This window comes from Hordeum vulgare, chromosome 2H (genome assembly GCF_904849725.1).
Source record: "Hordeum vulgare subsp. vulgare chromosome 2H, MorexV3_pseudomolecules_assembly, whole genome shotgun sequence".
Taxonomy (NCBI): Eukaryota; Viridiplantae; Streptophyta; class Magnoliopsida; order Poales; family Poaceae; genus Hordeum; species Hordeum vulgare.
The window spans coordinates 632639608-632658391 of record NC_058519.1 but is presented as its reverse complement, the minus strand read 5'-3'; the positions used below and the strand labels follow the sequence as shown (position 1 = coordinate 632658391).

The window sequence follows — 18784 nt, the reverse complement described above, 5'->3', positions numbered from 1 at the left end:
TTGACCAATAAAACATAAGATATATTCCATGTGTGACAACTAAGAATTAGTCCAGAAGTTTGAAGCTATATTAAGCAGACTTACACGAAAACGTACTATATAACACGCAATTTCTTGATGGACAAGGTGATAAGAAACTATGCTAATACACAATTTCTATACTATTGATACAATACATAGAGTTGTATAAAAATAAATAGTACGATACATATCCACTCGAGTTGCATAAACATAATATGTCATTACTGTATTTCAAATGCTATTAACTGCACTTGTAATTTGGCTAGTTAAATGTAACTCAAACACTCGTATATTTGAGCACACCGGGGATGTGAACACTATAGAAATAGTCGTCCCAATCGATAGATATGGGATCAAAATCAAAGCAATTGGATCCGTTATAATTTTCACCCTTTTCATAGCAATCCTTAGCCTCTCCAAGTTGATGTCATCAAAGCTTCACAAGATTGATAAAATACAGTCAGATAACAACATTCTGAGATAAATATTTCTTGCGATAGGAGGAGCAAAAACAAAACAATTTTTACATAAGATTTTTAAGTTACTCACCAGCCTTTGAAGAAGGAGTATGGCGCATGGAGCTCAATCAAATGCATGGCAAATTTGTACTTTCTACTCAGTTCATTGTAGCGGCATGAGAAAATACCACATAGAACAACGTTTGCTAGGTGAAGCATCTGTTCAATGGATTGTAGGAGAGGCCCATAGTATTAGTCTCATTCATCTAAACTAATTTGAAATCAATGCTTCCATGTTGAAATGGTAAATTAACCTTAAGAGGAAGATTGTAATTGATAGCCATGTAAAGTCTCAACCCTCTAAGAGTGCTGAAGAATCGCATCTTCTTCAACCGAACGAACTCGCCAGTCCCCCCCATGCATGGCGGATTGTCTAAGAAGTAGCGATCACTAGTGGAAAACGGGCCTTTGGACTGGACCCTTTAGTCCCGGCCTGCCTCTGGGCGGGGACTAAAGGCCCGGCCACGTCGCCCCAATTCCCAATGCCTCCCTCGAGGCTTTAGTCCCGGCCCGTAAGGAGCCTTTAGTCCCGGTTCGTGTCCCAAACCGGGACTAAAGGGCTACGCGGTGGGCAGCCCGCATGTGCGCCACCTTTAGTCGCGGTTTGTGTCTCAAATCGGGACTAAAGTCATCTGCCTATATATAGCACAGCCCCCCTCTCCCCTCTTCCTTGCATTTTTCTTGGATGGAGGATTGTGTGTGTGTGCTAGCTCTCCACTTTTTTTGATGCACTAGAGGTGTTTGTTGAAATGTGTGTTAGAGCGATGCCGCTTCTGTTCACCGAACACAACTACGATATGAGATGCCTGAGCCTCGCTTAAACCTCTTCCTCTTTATTTCTACTTATTCTAAAAGGTTAGCAACTATATTTCCTCGTTTAGACCGTGCGGTACTAATTTTTAGGATCGTGATTGTATTTGATATACTGTCGTATAACACAGATGAGCCATCCATGGATGTACGGTGATCGACGCACAGCCGCTTACAGAGAAGGCGTGCATTCTTTTCGAGATGCAGGCGATGCGAACAAGCATGGTGGTGGCTATATGTTTTGTCCATGTGTTGAATGTCAGAATGAGAAGGATTACACTCCCTCAAGAGTCATTCAAAGCCACCTGCTTCGGTCCGGTTTTATGTCGGGCTATAATGTTTGGACCAAGCACGGAGAAAGAGGGGTTATGATGGAAGACAACGATGAAGAAGAAGAGAACGATGATGACAACTACCGATCTATGTTCCCTGAGTATGCTGATACCGCAATGGAAGACAATGAAGAAGAAGATCAGGATGAAGAACGGGAACCAGATGAGCCAGTGATGATCTTGGCCGGGTCATTTCTGATGCACGGCGAGGTTGCGACACAGAAAAGGAGAGGTTGCTGTTCGAGCAGATGTTACAGGACCACAACAAATTGTTGTACCCAACTTGTGAAGATGGCCAGAAGAAGCTGGGTAGCACACTGGAATTGCTCAAGTGGAAGGCAAAGACCGGTGTGACTGACTCGTCATTCGAAAAGTTGCTGGTACTGATGAAGAAGATGCTTCCAAGAAAGAACGAATTGCCCGCCAGCACGTACGAAGCAAAGAAGCTTGTCTGCCCTCTAGGATTAGACGTGTAGAAGATACATGCATGCCCTAATGACTGGATCCTCTACCGCGGTGAGAAGTACGAGAATATGGATAAATGCCCGGTATGCACTGCATTGCGGTATAAGATCAGAAAAGATGACCCTGGTGATATTGAGGGCGAGCCACCCAGGAAGAGGGTTCCTGCCAAGGTGCTGTGGTATGCTCCTATAATACCACGGTTGAAACGTCTGTTTAGAAATAAAGATCATGCGAAGTTGTTGCGATGGCACATGGAAGATCGTATGAAAGACGATAAGTTGAGGCACACCGCTGATGGTCGGCAGTGGAGAAAAATCGAGAGAGAGTTCCCGAGATTTGCAGCTGACGCAAAGAACTTATGGTTAGGTCTGAGTACAGATGGCATGAATCCTTTTGGGGAGCAGAGTTGCAGTCACAACACCTGGCCCGTTACTCTATGTATCTACAACCTTCCTCCTTGGTTGTGCATGAAGCGGAAGTTCATTATGATGCCAGTGCTTATACAAGGTCCAAAGCAACCCGGCAACGATATTGATGTGTACCTAAGGCCATTAGTTGATGAACTTTTACAGCTGTGGGCCGAACCAGGTGTACGTGTGTGGGACGAGCACAAACAAGAGGAATTTGACCTTCGAGCGTTGCTTTTCGTAACCATCAATGATTGGCCTGCTCTTAGTAACATTTCAGGACAGTCAAACAAGGGATACAATGCATGCACACACTGTTTGGATCAGACAGAAAGTATATATCTGGACAAATGTAGGAAGAATGTGTATCCGTACAATCTCGTTTTCTTCCGCCCAAGCATCCCTTAAAGAAAAAAGGCAAGCATTTCAATGGCAAGGTAGAACCGCGGGGGAAGCCTGTCATCCGTACTGGTGCTGAAGTATTTGATATGGTCAAAGATTTAAAAGTAATCTTCGGAAAGGGTCCTTGCAGCCAACCTGTTCCTAACGACCCTGATAAGCGCGTACCCATGTGGAAGAAGAAATCTATATTTTGGGAGCTACCCTACTGGGAAGTCCATGAGGTCCGCTCGGCAATCAACGTGATGCACCTGACGAAGAATCTCTGCGTGAATATTCTAGGCTTCCTGGGCTTGTATGGGAAGTCAAAAGATACACCGGAAGCACGGGAGGACCAGGAACGTCATAAAGGAAGAGATGGCATGCATCCAGGGCAGTTTCAAGGGCGTGCCAGCTACGCTCTTACTAAGGAAGAGAAGGAAATATTCTTTGAAGTCCTTTTTAGTATCAAGGTCCCGACTGGCTTCTCGTCGAATATAAAGGGAATCGTAAATATGAAAGATAAAAAATTCCAAAACCTAAAGTCTCATGACTGCCACGTGCTTATGACACAATTGCTTCCGGTTGCATTGAGGGGAATTCCACAAGAAAATGTTCGCCTGGCAATTGTGAAGGTATGTGCATTCCTCAATGCAATTTCTCAGAAGGTAATCGATCGAGAAAGTCTATCAGGGTTACAGATTGATGTGGTCCAATGTCTGGTCAGCTTTGAGTTGTTGTTCCCGCCATCCTTCTTCAATATAATGACACACCTCCTAGTTCACCTAGTCGAAGAGATTAGAATTCTCGGTCCTGTGTTTCTACACAATATGTTCCCCTTCGAGAGGTTCATGGGAGTCTTAAATAAATATGTTCGTAACCGTGCTAGGCCAGAAGGAAGCATCTCCAAGGGCTATGGAACAGAGGAGGTCATTGAGTTTTGTGTGGACTTTCTTCCTGACCTTAAGCCGATTGGTGTTCCTGAATCTCGGTATGAGGGTAGGCTGACAAGAAAAGGCACAATAGGAAGGAAAGCAAAAGTATGTATGGACGGGCATTCTTTCTCTCAAGCACACTACACAGTTCTACACAATTCCACCGTGGTGGCTCCGTATATCGTGAGACACAAGAATATTCTATGCTCCGAAAACCCGGGGAAGGCTGACTCTTGGATTAAAGGGGAACACGAGAAGACTTTCGGCTATTGGTTGCAGACACATCTCATGAATGACGACACCGTTGGAGATGAGCTGTACTATTTGGCCAGGCCACCATCTTCGACTATATGTACTTTCCAAGGGTATGAGATAAATGGGAATACATTTTACACGGTTGCCCAAGATAAAAAGAGCACCAACCAAAATAGTGGTGTCCGCTTTGATGCAACAGACGAGAATGTGCACTGTTTGGAAACATATTATGGGTACATAGAGGAGATATGGGAACTTGACTATGGACCTACTTTTATGATCCCTTTATTTCGGTGCAAATGGGTGAAGCTGACAGGAGACGGGGTAGTTGTAGACCAAAAGTACGGCATGACAACAGTGGATCTTAACAATCTTGCGTACATGGACGAACCATTTGTCCTAGCCAATGATGTCGCTCAGGTTTTCTATGTGAAGGACATGTCTACATTAACGAGAAAAAGAAATCAGCAAAAGAAGATATCATCCGATGAGCCAAAACGCCACATAGTTCTTTCAGGGAAAAGCAACATCGTGGGAGTAGATGACAAGACAGACATGTTAGAAGATTATAATAAGTTTCATGAAATTCCGCCCTTCAAAGTGAAAACTGACCCAAGCATCCTACTGAATGATGAAGATTCTCCATGGCTACGACCCAGAAGAAAACAGAAATAATACATAGGAATATTGGTGCAATAATGTAATAATGTATTAAACCTTTTATGTAATGCATGTATGGAACATACTAAATTTCAAACACTTTTTATTTTCATATTATCCATGTAAGAGATGAGTTCTCGTTCGAAACCTTGATACTTCGAGAGAGATTGTCCGTTTTGTACACGAAGTGCATCCAGTTTTTGTCGTAGCCCTCTCAACTTTTTAACACATGCTTGAAATGATGATAGCATGCCAACTTTCAACATTTTCAGAGTTCATTTGTAGTGCTTTTCAATTTCAGGGTCAACTGGCTCAAAAAAAATAAGTAAATCCACGAAATATACCAAATGAAGTCAGAAATTGTTGAAATTTTGTGGTGTGCCTTTGAATGGTGCATTTTGAACACACAAAAAGTATGGAGTTCAAATAAGTTCACAAAAATGAAATCCCTTTGTAAGAGATGAGTTCTCGTTCGAAACCCTGATACTTCGAGAGAGATTGTCCGTTTTGTACACGAAGTGCATCCAGTTTTTGTCGTAGCCCTCTCAACTTTTTAACACATGCTATGTGGGTGAAATGATGATAGCATGCTAACTTTCAACATTTTCAGAGTTCATTTGTAGTGCTTTTCAATTTCAGGGTCAACTAGCTCAAAAAAATAAGTAAATCCACGAAATATACCAAATGAAGTCAGAAATTGTTGAAATTTTGTGGTGTGCCTTTGAATGGTTCATTTTGAACACACAAAAAGTATGGAGTTCAAATAAGTTCACAAAAATGAAATCCCTTTGTAAGAGATGAGTTCTCGTTCGAAACCCTGATACTTCGAGAGAGATTGTCCGTTTTGTACACGAAGTGCATCCAGTTTTTGTCGTAGCCCTCTCAACTTTTAAACACATGCTATGTGGGTGAAATGATGATAGCATGCCAACTTTCAACATTTTCAGAGTTCATTTGTAGTGCTTTTCAATTTCAGGGTCAACTAGCTCAAAAAAATAAGTAAATCCACGAAATATACCAAATGAAGTCAGAAATTGTTGAAATTTTGTGGTGTGCCTTTGAATGGTGCATTTTGAACACACAAAAAGTATGGAGTTCAAATAAGTTCACAAAAATGAAATCCCTTTGTAAGAGATGAGTTCTCGTTCGAAACCCTCATACTTCGAGAGAGATTATCCGTTTTGTATACGAAGTGCATCCAGTTTTTGTCGTAGCCCTCTCAACTTTTTAACACATGCTATGTGGGTGAAATGATGATAGCATGCCAACTATCAACATTTTCAGAGTTCATTTGTAGTGCTTTTCAATTTCAGGGTCAACTAGCTCAAAAAAAAAAAGTAAATCCACGAAATATACCAAATGAAGTCAAAAAGTATGGAGTTCAAAAAACCATATTATGAAATTAAATATTATCATTGGCGATTCATCTCTATTATGAAATCAAATATATCAAAAAACCATTGCAGAACATATGACCAAATTTATACAAGTTCATCATCACATTAAAGCCAAAGAACAGTAGTGATCAAACGTTATGATTGCAAAAAATAAATACATAAAGTTCTCTCATAAAAACAACATACAACTATGTAAAACATTTAAATGCAACAACAAACGCGATCAAAATCGCAAGTAAGGTAACAATTGACGCAACAGCATAATGATACCAAGCCTCTTTATCAATGGCATATTTTCTAATCTTCCTAATCTTCAAGCGCATTTCATCCATCTTCAAGCGCATTGCATCCATCTTCAACCGCATCGCATCGATCTTCATCTTGCGATCATCGATAACATCGGCGACATGCAACTCCAGTTATATATTCTTATCCTCAATTATTTTCAATTTTTTCTTCAAGTATTTGTTTTCTTTTTCAACCAAATTTAACTTCTCGACAAGAATTTTTATGTGGGTTGGAATTTCTGGTTCACATACCTCCTAGATTAGAAAAATATATGTCACATTGGTCGTCATAATTGTCATAAACACTAAATAAAACAAATAGTTATAAAAGATAATATATACCACATCCGAATCATAGACAGGACGAGGGCCGACGGAGGCGGATACCAAAACCATCGCACTATATAATAACAAAAAATAATGAAAGTGAGTAATTTATACAAGTATGTATCTAAATCATACAAGTAAGATTTTTTGATTTTAAAAAGAAGATAAGAACAAGAGGCTCACCACGGTGGTGCTCGCAATTGGTGCACGGCCAAACCTAGACAGATATTAAGGAAAATGGAGCTTGGAGGTCGAGCTTGGAGAGGAGAAAGCTTAAGTAGAGTGGCTCGGGCATTTCATCGAACACGTCATGTGCATGAACTAGAGTGGCAAGAGCATGGCACGGTCACACTTCAACAACCAAAAAACAGGGGATATGGTGGCCAGGGGCGAGGGTTTATATAGGCAACACTTTAGTCCCGGTTCTTGCCACGCCCCGGGACTAAAGGCCCCTGCTTCCCGCCATCTGGTCTGCCGAAAAAGGGCCTTTAGTCCCGGGTCGTGGCTCCACCCGGGACTAAAGGGGTGTCTTTGTCCCGGTTCGAGCCACGCCCCGGGACTAAAGGCCCCTGCTTCCCGCCTTCTGGTCAGCCGAAAAAGGGCCTTTAGTCCCGGTTCGTGGCTCCACCCGGGACTAAAGGGTCTTTAGTCCCGGATCGAGCCCCGAACAGGGACTAAAGATTCACCTGTATAAGCGGGAGTTAGAAAATTTCGAACCCAAATCGTCCATTTTCTCTTCTTCTTCCTCTCGTTCTCCTGCCCGGCGCGACAAGCGACGAACTCGACGACGCCGTCAGGCTGCCCGCCGTCCGGCTCGCCGCCGCCTGCCGTCCTCCTCGGCATCGCCGTCGTCCTGCTCGCCGCCGCCGTCCTCCTCGCCGGGCTCCGCCCTCCTCGCCACGCGCCGCCGTCCTCCTCGTCGCGCGTCGTCGACACCTCCGGCCGGTAAGCTTCACGCCCCCTCCTCCCCAACACTCCGGCCAGCACAAGCAAAGAAGAAAAAGGAGAAGAAAGGAAGAAAAAAGAGAAGAAAAGAAGAAAAAGGAGAAGAAAAGAAGAAAAAGGAGAAGAAAGGAAGAAAAAGGAGAAGAAAAGAAGAAAAAGGAGAAGAAAGGAAGAAAAAGGAGAAGAAAGGAAGAAAAATAGAAGAAAGGAAGAAAAAGGAGAAGAAAGGAAAAAAAGGAGAAGAAAGGAAGAAAAAGGAGAAGAAAGGAAGAAAAAGGAGAAGAAAAGAACAAAAAGGAGAAGAAAAGAAGAAAAAGGGAAGAAAGGAAGAAAAAGGAGAAGAAAGGAAGAAAAAGTTAGAATAAGAAGAGGAGGAGAAGAAAAGAATAAAAAGGAGAATAAGAAGAGGAGGAGAGGAGAAGAAGAGGAAAAATAGAAGAAGATGAGAGGAGAAGTAGTAGAAGAAGAGGAGAAGTAGAAGTAGAAGAAGAAGTAGAAGAAGAGGAGAAATAGAAGAAGAGGAAAAATTAGTTTAGGGTTACAAGAAGAAGAAATATTTTTTTTGTCATTTAATTTTGCTATTGTATAGTGTATATGCTTAAGTGTTAATAGTGTTTCTTAGATTATTGCTTAATTTTGCTATTGTATATGCTTAAGTGTTAATAGTTTAATTTTTCTATTGTATATGCTTAAGTGTTAATAGTTTATTTTTAGCAAGAAAATTAATAGAACTAGTTTAATTTTGCTATTGTATATGCTTAAGTGTCCGGGATTGGGCTCCGCCCCGCTGGTATTTTAGAGTTTAGGTTCTAGCCAAGACCCGGGACTAAAGTTCCTCCTATATAAAACGAGCCTTCGAAGTTTCCAACCCCTCTTATATAGTTTGTTAGTTTATTAGTTAATCAAATGTCCGTTTTTTGCAGAACTATGGATCCACATATCAGGAACCTCGAAGAGGAAGAACTTCTCGAAGATATAATCAAAGACGGCCCCGACGTTGAACCAGCCGAATCTCCGACGTCATATCTAAACGACTCCGGATATGGAATGGAGGTCGAGCGACACGAAGATGAAGCCGATGGGGCAGGAGATAGGTCCAATGACGGAGAAGGTGATAGCTCCACTGATGGAGAAGCCGGTGGAGAAGCCGGTGAAGAAATAATAAAGTCCGGCGAGGTATACATATGAAGTTCGACAATCACTTGTAATATGTGAAAAATATTGGAGATAGCTCTATATTGTATACATATATATTCATTTGACGAATGTTTCTCCCTCTTAGGCCTCCACATCGAGCAAATCTACGAAACGAGGCCCGACTAGAAAGTTGGATGCACGGACGCATTACACCTTTGAGGTGATAATGCCTACGGGCGAACCCAAGCTTCCTAAGAATGCTGCTGACACATTCAAGAAGCAATGCGGAGTTCTCGTTAGGGATCACGTCCCGATCAGCGTTCGGGAGTGGAACAAGCGCAAAGGGGAAGCCGATAGTGACTATGTTGCCGAAAGGTACAAAGATAATCTTTGGAATGATCTCATGTCACATTTCAACCTGCCAGAATATGAGAATGAAGACGCCGCAGACAAACTGAGGGCCAAAGTCAATCAGTGGACTCTAAAGAAGATGGCCGAACTGTTCCGTAGCTGGAAGAAGAAGCTATGGAAAAACTATCTGAAGACAAAGAAAGTGCCAGTATTCGAGGGGTATCTAGCCAAGCAGGCGAATCACTAGAAGGAATTTCAAGAGTACAAGGAGTCAGAAGATGCCCAGGCATTATCAGAAAAGAACAACATAAATGCCGACAAGAAGAAATATCACCACAAGCTGGGGCCAGGGGGCTATGAGACTGCCATCCCAAAGTGGGAAAAGAAAGAGCAAGATCTGATAGATAAAGGCATCGTACCTGAACCACTCCATGATGAGTGGGAATTGAGAGCAAGAAATGGGTTCCTTGCGCATGGTGGGTCGTACGACGAAAAAACAGGGGACCTCATTTGCAATGACAATCTTAGGATACCCAGGGAGAATTGGAAAAGGATAGTGAAAGAAATTAAGGAGGGACAAAGAAAGTTCACTGCAGACAGAGACAAAGATTTGCTCACACTGGTCCTCGGCAATGACGAACATGGAGGACGAACGCGAGGCTTCGGTCCATCTTACCCGTGGTGGCTTGGGTTTGCCAGAGACCAAGACACTTACAGAAGCCGAGAGAGAGCAAAGAAGCGGCAGCAGGTTGAGGAGAATGACAAGTTCAACCAGTTGCTTGCCAGGATTAACGAGCAACAGAAGCAGATTGATGAGCTTAGAGGAGTACTGCGCCAGGAAGATCCTGCACTTGATATTACCGGTGCCCCATCTAAGCGGAAAAGCAGCGTGGCTGAATCTGAGGCCCCGCCCGACGATGAACGAAGAATGATAGAGGGCGGTCCCGGCTACCCCGTGGATGGAATCAAGGATTCAACATCATGTGAACTTCATCAGAAATTCAAGAACATATCCATGAAGGTGGCCGTCGGACAAGCTTTACCTTCTGGCCCTAATGCACGCTGGCATGGCCGTGAGATTCCAGCTGGCTTTGCTAAAGTCGGAGTGGATGAAATCATGACGGGGTTTAATGATATGGAGCTCGACATAGCTAGACCCGAAGATGAGAGGACACTCGGAGAAGTACTGGGTGGAGTCATCCTATGGGACAAGAACTACATCAAGCTTCCAGGCTCGGCCCCAAGGACAACACCGCCTCCGAGTCGTCGCAGGTCACCTACACCTCCATTACCTCCAAGCCCTCCACATGACGTCGGCCAGCACAACACGAGTCCATCTCGATCACCGCCGCCGGACTTGGGTCGTCCGTCTCCGCCGCTGCCCGCTCTGGATACAAACCCTGAGCCTGCCACGGATACAAAGCGGGAGCGTGCCACCAAGAACGCTCCGCCGCTGCCCGCCCCGGATACAAACCCTGAGCCTGCCACGGATACAAAGCGGGAGCGTGCCACCAAGAACGCTCCGCCACCGCCCGCTCCGGATACAAACCCTGAGCCTGCCACAGATACAAAGCGGGAGCGTGCCACCAAGAACGCTCCGCCGCCGCCCGCTCCGGATACAAACCCTGAGCCTGCCACGGATACAAAGCAGGAGCGTGCCACCAAGAATGTTCCGCAGCCGCCCGCTCCGGATACAAAGCCTGAGCCTGCCACGGATACAAAGCGGGAGCGTGCCACCAAGAACGCTCCGCCGCCGCCCGCTCCGGATACAAAGCCTGAGCCTGCCATGGATACAAAGCGGGAGCGTGCCACCAAGAACGCTCCGCCGCCGCCCGCTTCGGATACAAAGCCTGAGCCTGCCACGGATACAAAGCGGGAGCGTGCCACCAAGAACGCTCCGCCGCCGCCCGCTCCGGATACAAAGCCTGAGCCTTCCACGGATACAAAGCGGGAGCGTGCCACCAAGAACGCAACGCCGCCGCCCGCTCCAGATACAAAGCCTGAGCCTGCCACGGATACAAAGCGGGAGCGTGCCACCAAGAACGCTCCGCCGATGATTCCTAAGCCATAGAGCACCCCAAAGCGCAAACGGTCGCCCCTCGCAAAGGTACGTCATGCTAATCTTCCTATCGGACCTCATGATCGTACCCCCGAGGAAAACGCCAGGATAGCAAAGGAACATCATGATGCGCAGATGAAAAAGGAGGAACCTGAGCCCCGCCCGGAATACACCTAGAAGCAAATAGCATTTGCAAAATACTTCACGACCCTTCCATCACAGTATGACTTACACCATAAGCGTGATGACTATACACGCACATTGTAGAAGGAAGTGAAAAAGAGCAGATCTCGATCACCGCCGCCGGACTTGGGTCGTCCGTCTCTGCCGCCGCCCGCTCCGGATACTAAGCGGGAGCGTGCCACCAAGAACGCTCCGCCGACGATTCCTAAGCCACAGAGCACCCCAAAGCGCAAACGGTCGCCCCTCCCAAAGGTACATCATGCTAATCTTCCTATCAGACCTTATGACTTACACCATAAGCCTGATGACTATACACGCACATTGCAGAAGGAAGTTAAAAAGAGAAGTTCAACTACAAGCAAGAAAAAATCAGACGTTCCTCAGCTTGGACAACAGGCCAAACAGTCGATCCCACCCCTCAAGGTGTTAACCGAGAATGTTCCTCCTCCGGTGCAGGGGCTAGCTTTAGAAAGAGCAAAGGAGTTGGCGGCTGCATGTGGTATCTCGGTTGAAGAATTGTTGTCTTCCCAAGACGACAAGATACCCAAGGCTGTGGTAGCCCCTAAGCCAAAGTTTGTCATGGGAGAGCCTTTGGTCAGCAAAGATGATCTCCCAACAAATATGCGTTACTTGCATAAATGGTACTTAAGTGAATCAAAGAATGGGAGAATGATGATCGTGCTGACTGTCCCACAGGAGTACTACAGCCGCCCCGAAGAAATCCATATCGACTTTGATGAACTCTTCCCGATGTACAATGGCGACGCCCTCGACAAATCGCTTATGAGTTGCTATTGTCTGTAAGTTTTTCAATTCGTTGTCTACATATAACTTGTTTAGTTATTTCAATTCATTGTCTATATATAACTTGTACTCTATTATGTAGAATGAAGATTCTGGAGTGTAAAAGTAAGAGCATCATAAATATTGGGTTTATTGATCCAGATAAAATACATATAGCGACGCTAACTAATTATCCCAAGGAGACGGAGGAAAACCTTCTAAGGTTTCTAAGAGATCAAAATTTCTGTGACCACATACTGTTTCCATACAACTTCAGGTGAGGGTCTTTACTCTGTTGTGTCCATTCACTTATAAGTGTAATTGATAAGTTACTCACACACACACACATATATATATATATACATGTGCAGCTTCCATTGAATTCTGTTGGACATTCAAATTGATAAGGGAAGAGTTGATGCCTTGGACCCATTATCGAGACCCTTGGAACAGTTCCAAAGCCTGCAGGACATGCTCCAAGGGTAATTTTAATCATTCTTGCGCTCTATCGGTCTCTTTCGATGATTTTCTGATATATCAGTTAATGAAAAACTTAGCAAATCATTATCCTTGTCGGGCAGGGTTTGGAATCGGTTCAAGTGCGTGACTCCCGGTAACTTTCCTAAGAAGCTGACCTTTAGAGCGGCTCAGGTAAGTAGTAGTATGATATACTTCTATTAATTTTCAATACATTAATGATGCTAGATTATTACTTTGATTATATATATTCCATTCTCGTAAAGTGCGACCAGCAGCCACGGGGAACGCATCTATCTGGATACTATGTTTGCGAGACCATTCGCACGTTTAACTCTGAGTTCAAGGAGCACAGATTCGACGTAAGCAATGAACATTCACACCTCTATTTTTACCCGTCATTCTTTGTTATCATGATTGATATTCATATTCATCTCCTCTTCTTATATAGCACACGGCCATGAGGACGAAGGTCCTACCAGAGCAACGCGCGATTGCTGTTGCAGAGGAGATTGCGGGATTTCTGAGGACGGAAGCTATAGAAGACAAAGGACGATTTAGTGTAGCTAGGGGCCATTACTGATGTTCGTCCATGTAATCGAATAGACGGGCTCTAGTCCCGATAATTCAGATCTCCATATAATTGTATATATATGATCGCTTGTAAGATAAGTTAATCTTATATATATATGCATAATTATTTCTATTTTAAATTATATGAAAACTAATTCCCGAACACAAAACGAGGCATCACGTTAATCTCCTGAACACCTAAACCCTAAAACCCTAAAACCCAAAAATAATTTCATTCAAAAAAAAACCCAAAAGCCAGCAAAATCTGAAAATCTTTAGTCCCGGACTGTGTAACGAACCGGGACTAAAGGGCCTGCCCCTGGGGCGCTACGAGGCGCCCACGTGGAGCACTTTAGTCCCGGCGTGTAAGAGGGTCGGGACGAAAAGATTAGGCCTTTAGTCCCGCCCCTTTAGTCCCGGTTGGTGAACCGGGACTAAAGCCCCTTACGGGCCGGGGCTATAGGTGCTGTCCCCACTAGTGGATGGCCTGAATCTGCAAGGATAGCGTAGGGTGCGGGGTTGCGCAATGATGATGTTACATGGTAGATGATATGCACTTGCTGATCCTCCGAGTGTGCCGCCATGGAAACCATCATAGCGTTCACCACCATGTCTCCCGGAATCTGTCCAAAACAACCCCCACAAATACCACACCTCACAGTTGGTTACTCACTTAATTGGTACCTTTATCAAAGTTAGTTTAAAATTTGGTATCCAATTTCTAAGAAAATTACCCACCACATCCATAATACAATTGAGGTCGGCGAAGAAGAATGACAAGGTCTGTTTGGCGTATCCGACAATCACTGAGTCGATTGTCCTGTGGAAGATGAGAATGTAGTGTACATTTACTATTAATATTGTACACTGTCATAAATAATCAAGGTTTTTGTAGTTTAGGTCACCTAATTCCTTCCATATATCCAGGCAATGGATCCTTGAGGGTACTGGTTATAATGCTCGGGCGGATGATGACCAATGGGAAGTCCCCTCGCATGTGCCCCAACATCATCTCCCCCATTGCCTTGGTGAAGACATAGGTGTTTGGCCACCCAAACTGCTGTGCCCTTCATTCAGTTTTCCAGAAGATCGAACATGTAACAAATGTATCAGTGTTGTAGTGCTACCAAGTGGAAAATAATGGAATGCATGGTTAAGTAAGTTTTTTTCTGTTTTGATTAGTTGTTTGTGTCTAACCTCATGAGGCCAAGCTCTTTCATGGTTTTTCTCTCATCCATCACCGTGGAACTGTTAGCTTTTAGTTCTCCCATGATCTGTTGGATGAGATTAAGCTCGGATTCAATATCTGTATTTGTGCCCACCCTTAAGCTCTCACCCATCAAGAACGGCTTCTCGGAAATTAGCCCTTCTTGTTCACCCGCTACATAGGCTGTTGAAGCCACATAGTCATTTAATAAATAGTAATTCAGAATGGCATGACACGACCAACCACACATACATAGATTATATAATCAGGTTGGTTCACACCAGTTGAGACATGAAGCAACATCTTGAGCTTAGTACACTTATTTGCAAATGCGCAGACGTGCTTCACTCCCAAGACATTTGCATTGAAAGCCACGTCGTACCTGAAAAATTATCATCACATTTTCAACAATTCTTTTAGTAGCATGTACGTGGTTATAATGTGTTATATTAGTAATCTACCACCAATAACACTTCAACCTTTCAAAGAAATTTGTGGTTGCGGCTCCATTGACGATGATATCTATGTCCTTCAACAATTCTCTCACCTTGGCAAAGCCTAGTCCAAAGTTCACATACATAATATCTCTTGCCAAAGGGCAGATCTTTTCTTCAATGAAATTATCAAATCCCACACCATGCATTTCCCTCAGCACTTGAAAGACCACCCTCCCTATTACCTGAATATACAAAAACAACATTTGTGAATAACTAGTACTCTCTCCGGTGCATAATAATTCTCGTGATTTTAGTTCAATTGGAGGGAGTAGTAATTAGTGTATGTTTTTTGCATTCATAAACTTACTCTCTCAGTAGCAAGTGTTTCTTAGAGATGAATTATTTGAGTCCATTTACAAACTCAATTATGAGAACCCGTAGAGTAGTGGCACAATTTGAAAGTTACCTTTGATTTAATTATGTTTATTTTTGAATAGCATTGGAAAAAGAGCATTTGATGACTTTGGCTACATTTTAGAGTGTTTGTTCTGCATAAATACTTCGGTAGTTTGCCACCTTACTTGTCACTACCATTAAGTTATATTTCCAAGGAATTGACTTGTCCGAACTTTTGCAGTGTATTTACTGGTGCATAATTCTTCTCTTGGTGGATCACAACATACATTATTATCGACCAACAAATAGGCAAATGCTTGAGAAGACATGGCAAATTGCTAGGTATACAGAAAAGAAATGATTATTCGCGAACTGCATGAAAGCTATGAAATTTTTTTAGATATATACTTTGGGATTGTATTTTTATAAGTATGTCGAGAAATTATTAATTGCAAGTCCGACCATTTCAAATGTTGATTAGTTTCTATATACGATTGCCACTTAAGATGTTGATTTGTGACCATATATGGTTGTCGTTCCAGATGTTTATTTGTTACATTTGATCGATTTTATCGAGAATAAACATCTATGATACCAAATCAATATCATAATATATTTTATCTGAAGTTACAGATGTTAATATTTTGCTTGGTAAACTTGATCAACTTACACAATTTTATCCTAGAGAAAAAAAATACTTGCACAAGCTTGACTTAAGAAGAACCAAATGACTTGCAAACCCGGCCGATGACTAAAAGCAAAATATTTTTTTTGGAGAGTGTGCAGAAGTCTACTATGGTCTACCGTCTTATTACTCTCCCTCCGTTTTGATTTAGTTGTTTTAGATTTATCTACATATAGATGTATCTAACACAAATAAATCTAAGGCAAGTAATTTCAATCAGAGGTAATACTTAATTAATGGTGAGTAAAATTAGAACTCGGCCGATCAGGCACTAACGTTAGGTGTCATTGTTTAGAGAATTAATATGACCAAGACGCAGGAAAGTATGTTGAATAAATTTCCCCAAAGAAAGTCAAACCGGTGAGCATGCCCCACAAATAGAATACAGGGTGGTTCACTAATGTAGGAAATTTGAACCAAATGCAAGTGTATCTTGTATGAACAAACCTTTGACACTTCATGAGTTGCCTCTAGAATTACTTGTCTTAGATTTGTCTCGATACATATGTATTAGACACGTAGTGTTAGCATATTTGTATTTGGAAAAATGTATAAGACATGTAATATAGGACGGAGGTAATACTAATTAAGTTTTGATTGGTTTGTACATTTTCTTTGCTTGCTGATTATCGCATATCTCTTGTTGAAACTGCATTCTACATAAATATTTTGGTTCACAATGATAGCTGCGCAGCATATGTGGCTTGATGGAGCTGGCTAGTAATGCTTGGGAATTTCTGAGATGACAACAGAAATTGTAGAATTGATCGGATATATATGTTTACAAGCATATGAAATTATGCATGAACAACACTTTACTATCTGGAAGCATATGGCATTTTATCAAAAATGAAATCTTAAGGTAAACAAATATTAGCTCTGACTTGGACACGGAGTATGTGAGCACGAGCCCAAACGAACTTGGATGAACAGTAAAGTCAAAGCTATAAAAAGATTCAAAATATTTTGCATTTTTGTGGTAAACTTTGCATTCAAAATATTAGTTCTAAAAGCATGAAAATTTTCATCATGACATCTCATTTACGGAAGGTGTGACAAAACAAATCGATTCTCTGGAAATGCTACTTTTGAAAATATTTTGGAGCATTGATTTGTTTTTTAGCCACGCCTTCAACAAATGTGATCCCCTGATGAAATTTGCAAACACTTAGAAAATTTGTCAACGTTTGCCACATTTTTTATTCTTCAGAATTCTTTGAATATGTGTTCAGTTATTTCCAATTTTACTGTTCATAATGAGCTTGATCTAAGAAAAGTACTTCCGCTCTGACTCGCAATATTAAGTTTACGAAACGGTGTATCCATGCCCCATGCAGAGCGGGCCGCCACGTTGACCGTGGCGCCTCAATCTTTTCATCCCGGTAGCACATCGATCAGGCAGCGTACTATCAGCCTGGGGCATGCATAGATGTGGTCCAATACTGGCCACGCCGCTGGTTGTACGACGAATCAGACCGTTTTGGGTGGGTGACATCCTTCCAACAAGAGTCGTCGACTTGCACATGGTTACATAGCCTAGATGGCTCCTTAAATTAACATAAATAACATAAAGACTAACTTGTAAGATCTGTTCGTAGAGTTCAAGTGTCACACAATTTTATACATTTTCACTTTACTAGGAAGAACCGATACACTCAGTATTGAGTAATTTGGACGTACGTTTCTTCATACCGAGTAGATTGTATGTCAGTATTGTGCTATCCATTTATGCTTGTTCCCTCATTTTTGTCTTTCTTGGTCACAGGTGGTCAGGAGACAAGTGAGAAGATTGTCAAGAACACATTGGCGTATCTGGCCTTACGGAGCAACTAGACGTGTATTGAATGTTGGTAGAAGGGCTAGAATATTTTCACCTCAGTTTGAATCCGAAATTTTGCAGATTCCATATCGGAGGCTCGAATCAAGAGGTAGACTTTCTTGACATCAGGTTGTACCCTCAATATCTTCTCCACAAGCACTAGCCACAAATAAAAAACGAACAGATAAATAATTCTCTCAGAGTATCAGCACACAAACAAACTAGATCTTGTTGGGTAGTCATGAACACATATACCTTTTCCTAGGAAACCAGTTGAACCCGTCACGAGGATGCTCCTGCCTCGAAAGTATCCTACAATTTTGTCCACATCCATTTCACCAATCATCGTGATCGACTTTTGTCTGCGTCGAGAGTTTTCTTTACTCCAAAAGGTGGTGAATGACTACTTCTGTCTAGCCATGTATTTATAGGGGCTATAGGAGGCATCAGTCCGAGCCAATCCATGTAGACAAAAAGCCCTCAAAGCACCGTGTGTAATAATCTCACACAATGCTGCACGGCTCTCTCTCTCTCTCTGTGTGTGTGTACATTTTCATTTCTCTCCCTCAATTTTCCCAAAACTGCATGGGATCCATGTAGCTTTACCATGGTCTGTGTCAGAGAACGAAGGCAAATGCAAAACTAGAACGTCACAGCCAAGTTTAAAATTTTGTCATAGAAGAGGCGGCCTCTTGTGCAGGTATCCTTTTTCAAATATAAACTTGATTACAAGTCATGCTGAAGAAAGTGATGAGACATGCTTTGGTATCGTGTAGTCAAACTACTCTTTTTTATTTATTAAAGAAATATACTAAATATTAGTATCGCTCATGGAATGATTAACCTCCCGGCATCTGCATCCTCTGAGGTACACAATCATATTTCACAAAAGTTCATGCAAGGCAACCAGTCAAAAGTCATCAACAAGCATAGTACATAA

At 42.6% G+C, this 18784-nt stretch overlaps 1 pseudogene; it reads right to left on the bottom strand.

Moving 5' to 3' along the window:
- Positions 1 to 298: 298 nt before the first annotated feature.
- Positions 299 to 18190, bottom strand: LOC123428854 (annotated as a pseudogene).
- Between the last annotated feature and the right edge of the window lie 594 nt (positions 18191 to 18784).